Raw genomic sequence first — 8955 nt, 5'->3', positions numbered from 1 at the left:
AATTGTGCCATGCCCGTGAAGAGGCAATGTTGGTAGAAACTTTAGAGCTAAAACTAACAAACAAGTGTGCAGGCACCGAGTAGAGGCACTTTGTTTTTCTTTTTTCTTTCCTTTAAGCCTTAGTAAGACTAATGATCAAATGGAATACTTTCTAGGCTCTTCCATAGTGGTTGACAAGTGAAAAACAAAATTCTTCCTTATTGATAGAACTTAAACTGCTGGCTTTTCCCCCCTGTTTCCTTTTAATTCTACCTGTATTCTGTACACAATCACACCACAAGGATGCCCTTTAGCTTTCTGCACTTTCATCAAGAAGCCAAAATGAAAATTGCCCTCAATTATCTTCCTTCAAGATGACACTTTGCTGTAGAAGCAATGGCAAAATTTGAAACTACTACAATCATCATGGGTTTGTGAAAAAGGTAAAAGAACTTTAGAGGAATAGGTTCAAACTTTATAGTGGCCTACCTGGAATATGATAGGAAAGTTTCTTAACAACTATATGTTGCAAGGTCAGGTGTTGTCCATTAAGATTAGTTGAGGTGCACATAATAGACACTTACGATTATAAATACAATAATACTATGATGGGACGTTGTTTATATCCCTTCCCGTTTGAGTCGTTACTACAATGAAAAGCAAGTGTTCCTTCATATGAATTGTAGGATCCAAGTTGAATTCTTGATCATTCTTGTCATTTAGAGTATGGAACAGCTTAGGTTTGTGAAGCACCAAAAAGAGGAGGAGGTGAAGGAGGAAGATGATGGGTTTTGTGGGTTGGCCTCCAATTTCACCTGAAATAATCAAGAGAAGTAATTATAAGGTTTGAAAGCGTGGGGAAAAAAGGTAAGAAAAAGAGGGAAAAGGTGAAATGGAAGATATGATTAAGATGTGGACCTTAGGGTTTTTAAGGCATAGTATCCAACAAAACTCATCATAAAGTATGTTCCATCTTCTAAAGCAGAATGATGACAGTTTTTGAGTTTTGCTTCAGTGCTTTTGGATTCTTTTCATGGATTTCACTCTGTTTCCTTTTTTTGCCTTCAAATTGCTGTATGTATGATTACCAGAAGCACATCAAGGGGGAAAAGTTGGATTGAAATATTTCTTTATTTTCAAAATAATATAGGCTCTCAAATTAGATTAACCTTAGGGTAAATCACAAGTCTAACATACCAACCACTCCAAAAAAAAAAAAAACCACAAAAACACAAAAACCAAATTTTCGAATGATGAACATGATTTCTTCTTCCCATCGGTAGTCCTCACCTTTAATTCGTTGTGGGGATGTTTGGTTCATAGCTATACTCGATTCGGGCTTGCGTAGCCTAGAGTTGGGAAATATTAATTTTATTGTTTCTTTTTAGAAGTATTTATAGGAAAAGTGTCACTTTAAAATGGTGGCCTACAGAACTACAACCGAGTGGTCAGTAAAGGCCAGTGTATATAGTAAAGGGTTTAGGGGAATTGGTTCGAACTATGGCAGGCATTTACCTAAGATTTAATATCTTACATAGTTTCTTGGCAACCAAATATAGTAGGGTAATGGTTGTCTCGTGAAATTTGTCGTGGTCCACACAAGTTGGCTTAAACACTCATAATAGTCTTCACATTTAATTCTTACGAACTTCTACCTTTTTTTCGAGAAAAAATAAATTTGAATGGATACCTTCATTCTTATATTTAGTATTCGGATTATCCCTCACAAAGGGGAAGATATTCTCTATTGGCATGGAAATATTGATTTCTTTCTTTGGAAGAGGAAAAATTTAGGTCAAATTTTGTATTAGTTTTTTGTTTTTTAAAATTATGTTTGCTTCTTCGCAATTTATTTGGTATCTTTATTAACTTTATTAAAAACAAGATATTGAAATTCTTAACTATGTTTTAAAAACAAAAACGGTTCTTTTTTTGTTTGTTTCAAAATTTGGCGTAAATTTTAAAAACATTTTTAAAAAAATAACGAAACAAAAATATTTATAAATTTAATTTTCAAAATAGAAGACAAAAAAACAAAAGGCTCATGACTGATTCTTTAACAAGTATTATAGATGCAAACCAAGACACTTGTTAAATGATTAGGAACCTAATCTAGACACATTAAATTCAGAGAAAACATATCTTATAAAATTAAAAGCAATATTTAATCTAAAATTGACTGTTGTGAAATAATGAGGTTACAAGTCCTAAATTTTAGGAACAAGAACAATCAAATGGTAAGAATATGGCGAGATAAAATTATAGATTTATACTTGTTCATATGAAATGAGACATGTTACCGCTATAGATCCTACTATAATCAAATGGAGAATATCACAACTTTTTTTTATTATAAAAAACATTCATAACATACTCTTTGAATAATCTTAAAGCCGTTACCCACAAAATGCACTTCAAGTAATGTAACAACAATTGATTTAAAAGATATGTTACTTGCACTATGGTATTCAAGCACGTGACATTGTGCCATAGATGTAACGTACAACCTTCTTGCACTTTTTTTTAGTACAACATGTGGAGGTGAGGGAAGGGAACGAACTCACAACCTCTTGGTTGGAGATATATGTCAATTACCGTTGAGCTATATGCTCGTTTTGGCCTTCTTGTACTTCTTTTTCGTTTGTTCTTTAGTTTCTTGCATTGTTGTTTAAAAAAAACAACATCAACATGTAGGGGTGCAGATTTGAACTTCCGATTTTTTAGTCGATGATATATGTCTTATCCAATTTAGCTATATTTAGATTGGACGATCAATGTAGTTTAATTTGCACTCCTCCCAAGAAAAATTATAATTCACGCCTAATCAAAATAATGACAATTTAAGTCACAAAGTGATGTTACACATTATTATACTCAAAATATCACTTCTTCAAACATATCTCTCTCTCTTTTTTTTTTTTTTTGGTCTGAAATGGCTTAGAGCCCAAAAAAGAAAAAAGATTCCTCACCTTAAAAATGCAAACTTGAGCAAAATTTTCCACCACCTTATTTTTTAGAATGAAGTGTCTAAATCATTTGGTTGTCTATTCTAACATTTTGTATGCCCATTTGATTTTATATTGATGCCAAAAAGTGTATCCTCTACCCAATAATCCAATAGCCAATACCAAATCATAGGGCATAACTTGTAATGATTTTATGGGGCCTCTTAATCTTGTAAAATTTACTAATATATCTCAAAAATTAATCAAATCTAGTGGAAAGTTTTCAAATGTGTTATGATGTATTTATTTTCTTTAATCACGTGTCACTCCTAATTGTCCTTTCTACATCTTTATTTTACTAGTTCTCATATGATTCGAAATATAATTATCTCATTAGTCTATGTACAAATGAGTTTCTTAAAATATTGCGTTAAAATATTTTTAATAATGTCAAATGATTGAAGTACATTAAAATTTTAAATTTTTAGTACAATGGAAGGATTCGAACTCATGACCTTTTGATTAGAGACAAGTGTCTCAGTTTGGTAAATACACGAGATGTTTTTGTTCTCTAAAATTTGATCAACAAAATAATATTAACCTAATCACAATAATGCTCAAACATCCAATACAACTCCAAAAATCCTTATGCAAAAAAATAGTCATACCTAAATATTTATCGTTAACAAATGATTAATTCATGTTTGGTCAATGAGGGCCAATGTAAATAGCAAGGGCTTAGACGGGAATGGGTTCAAACCATAGTGGTCATCTACTTAGGATTTAATATCCTACGAGTTTCCTTGTCAACCAAATGTAATAGGGTCAGGCGGTTGGTCCGTGAATAGTCAAGGTGCGCGCAAGATGATCCGAACACACGAATATAAAAAAAAAAAGATTAATTCCTATTTATTTTGATCCATTTAAAAATACTATGGATCTAACAACCTCTTTTATTCACAATTTTAATATATGGATATTATGGATTTGATATTTACATAAAAAATCTTCATTATATACAATTAAGTTAAAGCTCAAAATTTTGACTCGAAAGATCCAAGCATCTCAATGCTTCCATCACCTCCTCCATTGGCTTCAAATAAGCTCATAATTTGGTCTTCCACTTGAAAGTTTGAAACAAAATAATAACAATAAACAAATAAAACTCTCCTGAAATTAGAAGGAAAAGGCAACAATTTAGGATGTTTTGATGTACATTTCTCTTGAAGTCTATGTATCTCATAATTCAAAACAAATTTTACTTGATTCAATTTTGTTAGTTTAAAATAAATATATGGCATCATAAAGTTCAACTTAATGTCAATAAAATTAGGTTGTTTTATGAAATAACAAAATAAGAGTGGAATAGCCAAATTTATAATCATATCTTACATTTCAAAAATATTTCAATCACTCTCATAGTTCTTGAATTTAAGAATTTGGTTTATTTTATGCTTAAAACTGAAGAATGGTATGATTTAGAAATTCACTCCCTTACACTCATGAGGCAAGATTCGAGACAAGGTAAAACACACATCAGCAAACGTGAGCCGATGATTTCTAATGAAACGAAATGAGTACTTACAAACATAACCTTGCACTAGTATATTGCTCAGTCGTCATGCACATTTTGAAGCTTAAGTCATTATTTAATTCGAGCTAGTGTCGAACTAAACTTAGTTGAAGGCACATAGATTGCATATCTATGTGGAGAAGAGACTCTATCTTTTATAAGGGGATCATTGAGAAACGTTGTCCTACGACGATAATATTTGTGCATGTCATTTTACAAATCTTCTACCTGGTGTAAGTGGATCCTCCACCAATAGAAGTGACATTCTTTCGAGTATCTACAAATCTTCCACCAACATAATCTTCCTCTTAGGTCAGAGTCAATCTGGGTTATGCCTAAACTTGCTTGACTAGTTTCTCTCCTCATCCTCAACAATATCTAAACTAAAATTCAGACATGTAGTTCAAAGCGAGACATCATGGTTTCACCCTAAGAGAAATCATTCTCAAAACGTTAGGTAGGATTTTTTAAATAGCCAAATTCATAAGGGTGTGATTTGTAATCAACCCTTGAATTAATTTAAATTAGTTGAACAAATTAGTTTTTTTTTTTTTTTTTGGAAAAGATTGAGAAGTCAAAGGCTGGGGGAGTGAGAGGTTGAGCAAAAAGAATGAAGTGGGTGGGTCGCACCCCAATGGAAAATGTTTAATTTTTTTTCATCATTCTGTTTGTTCTTAAAGGACCCACCAATCTCTCTTTCTCTCTAACTTTCTTTTTAGGCTTGGGATCTCTCAGCTTCTTTTGTCAGCTTTGGCTAAATAAAATTTTATAAAAAAAGTTTGAATGGAAGCATCATTTTCTAATTAAAAACCATATATATTCATATAGATTAATATGCATAACAAAGTTTGATTGTGTAATGATAGATTTAACTTATTTTTGAAAAGTAATTGTTAAAATATGACATTTTTATTTATTTCATGGGTGATAGTTGGAAAATCCACCAACTTGACTAGTCAAACTATTTTCTAATCATCGGTTTAAGTAGTTGCATATGGTATATATATGCCAATTACTGTTGAGTTAAACTCGCTCTAGCAATATTTTTGTTGGATATTGATAGGAAAAACATACAGAAATATAATGTTTCGGTCCGGGTGGGCTTAATTCATGGCATGTTTGACAAATGAGTAAATGACATAAAGAAAAGGTTTAAAAGCCATAATTGAAATGGTAATCATGATATTTTGTTGCTTATAGGCTAGATCATTTCATTAATTTCCAATTCCAAATTAAAAGTAATTAAATCAAACTTTGCCTTATACATTGTTTCATGGCCATGCATGCTCATGCGCCACCCAATTACACAAATAGAGATAGAGATAGACCCAAAAAGTGGGTGACTCCACATCAATTACACTTCAATATTTCATATTAAGATTTGAGTTTTTCAATTCATTGAAAATGAAAGAAAAAGAATATGAAAACAAACTATATTTATATTTTTAAAAGAATCCAGTGGATTCTAGATGAAAAGGATACGTTCATCATAGATAATAATTTTAAATATGTATATACCATTACAAATATGAGGGTAAGACCGATAAGAAAATGTTACTAACCAATCGAGTTATGTTGAAACAAGTGTGGAGCAAAGAAGGAATATATAAAATGTAGATTTGATCGTTTTACTCTGATCTTTGCTCAGTTTTACTCTGGTCTTTGTTCAATTTTTAGAATAAAAAGAATGTATATGTAATAAGTTCCAGCTCCGTATCAATGATAAAAAAACTTTAAACTTATTATCCATAAATACTATAGTGGCATTGAGAAAACCTCAGGTTCCACTTTGTGATTGAATATATGTAATTAAGGGAGTGGTAAAGGCATAGTACAATATTATTGGGTCTTAAAGTGGTAATGCATGGGAGGGGTAAACATGTCATAAAGAAAACAGAGGAGGGGCAAAAGGGTCACGTAAAAAAAGTGGAGGGGGGAATTAATTGAGAGAAAATCACGCGTGGCGTGGGAGCGATGAAATGATGCGAGGAATTGGGAATTCTTGGTGGAGCCCGGAACCGTCACGCGGTGCTTGGCACGTGCCGAAATGCAACTAAAAAAAATAAAGAAAAAGAAAAAGGGATTTTATTTGGGAGTGAAGGGAATGAAGGAGACAAAATGGGAGGTGGGTCCCACCCGTCCCCCACCACATTTAAAAATACCAATTTGGGGGCCCATTTTGATGGTCTGGGCCTCTGCCAGTTTAAAGGTGGTGGAGAAGACCATGGGAGGGTGCGGTGGCTCTCTGCCTTTTTTTTCCCACTATTCTCCCTCTCTAGCCCAAAAAAGGGAAAAGGGGGCATTTTGGTCCATTTATCTCTATATACGTACTTTGGTCATTTTGATATTATATCAATCTCTCCCTCTAGTCTCTTGCATGTGGCGCCTGATATCGTCAAATCAACTCAACTCCGTTGGTTTAAGGTTTAGGGTTTAACACAGAAAGGGAAGAATGACATTTTGGTCATTTTAATCTCTAAATAGGTACTTTAGTCATGTTGATATTATGTCAATCTCTATCTCAATATCTTGCACGTGCCGGTCGAATTCACTAAATAAATTAAACTCTCTTGGTTTGGTGTGATAGATGTAACGTAGAGAGTGTCGATATTATTTGTTTCTCAAAGAAAAAGAAAGGAAAGAACAAATGGGATGAAAGAGGGGGTATTTAGGTAATTTGAGCATGAAGTGGGCAATTGGGCAATGATGTTTTTTTCCTTTCCTTTCCATAGGTTTGCGGCTTTATACAGTGTCATCCAAGCATGCTTTAGTATGTGTATGAGCAAAAAAAAGTTTGAAATTTCCCTCTCAATTTTGTTCCTTTTGGACCAAAACATTCTCCCTTTTAGACCTGCCTTCTCCTCCTCCAATCTCTTTTTGCTTATTTAACATCCTACATTTATATTATTTCATTCTAAAAATGATTGGATATCTTATTCAATTGTTTAGATATTTGCATATTCTCATGAGTCTAAGATAAATGGTAGGCTTGAATTTCTACTCACTCATTTGGAATTCATGATCTAACATTAAAAAATTATTAAAAGTACACTTAATTTTAATGTCGCCCACTTTATAAATTAATTAGAAGTTTTTCAACACCAAATATATTGTATGATCAGACAAATGCCTCATGTGAGTCAAAAACTATGTAATAGCAATCTTAGTTAAGATGGTTAATGAAAATTTAGAATTAAAAGATATATAAAATGAAATATGAAAAAAGGTCCGAAAAAAATTATGATTGTGTAGGGGCAATTTCAACGGAGCGGCGGGAAGGGTGTTGGGCACGCGCGGCAAAAGAGCCGTGGCGACAGGAATTGGCCGAATACCCTTTTTCTTAATTCCAATAATACCCTTTCACAAAAGGACAATATCATACGTACACTGTCTTTTTCTATTTTTGTAAAAATTTGAAAATTTTTTAATTTCTTACGTAGTTTATTTAAGCACATAAATTTTAAAATATCATAGTCGGGTTAGATATCTATTTTGATTTATATAATTTTAAAATGTAACTATTTTGATTCTTTTATATCTATTATTATCCTATTTTTTAACTTTAATTTTAACATGAAATTTCATTCACTAAATTTTTTTTGAAATATAGTTATAAATTAATATTAAAAGGTTTCTATTATGTATAAAATTTGTAAATATGAATCAAATTGTTCAATTTTTTATAGCACGTAGAGAAAAACAGACATTTTAAAAATATATGGATAAAGTTGAAATAGCTGAACCAAAATCAGCCTTTTGGAAAGAAAATTAATGTATACCAAAATAGCATTAAAATGTTTCATTTATTAATTTATTAATTTTTGCGAAATGAACAGATTCTGTTGGAAAAGGACTCATATAGTTGGGTTTTGAAGAGGGAGTGAGCGAATGAGGAATGAATTGAATGAATGACAAAAAGCTTCGCCCATCAGATTTTCCAACTATTCAATTGTCTCTCTCATTTAATTTATCAATTCGACCCATCAATTCTCCTCTTTTATCTCTCTCTCTTCTCTTCTTTTCCTTTATTTTTTTTTTCTTTAAATTATGCGGGAAGACAAATTATCACCGGTCACGTGTCAACGTCAAAGATCATGAATTATCATAATGAATAAAAGAACTAGATGAGTATTTTAATTCGGACAACTCCAGGCAGCTCGACAATTGAAGTCGAGTCGAACCATTTCTCATCTTTCGACCGAGCTTGAAGAGCACTTAAAGGTGCGAAGATGCAAGATACATTCTCCAACAAGGCACCACAATTCTCGAACGATTGAAGAGCCGTTGGAATGCTGTCGGAAGTCCTATCGAGAGCTCACCTCTGTAAATAGAGATTCCCTCCTCTCATGCAAGATCTTTTATGTATTACATTGTGAATTGTGATGGATATTTTATCATTAAAGAAAATTTTATTTTGCATATTTTGTATTGAAACTAAGCTAAACTAGAAATTTGGTC

This window comes from Momordica charantia (genome assembly GCF_013281855.1).
Source record: "Momordica charantia cultivar OHB3-1 chromosome 10 unlocalized genomic scaffold, Mcharantia_2.0 BLBB01000010.1, whole genome shotgun sequence".
Classification (NCBI taxonomy): Eukaryota; Viridiplantae; Streptophyta; class Magnoliopsida; order Cucurbitales; family Cucurbitaceae; genus Momordica; species Momordica charantia.
The sequence above is the reverse complement of the archived record's forward strand: the minus strand, read 5'-3'. Positions refer to the sequence as shown.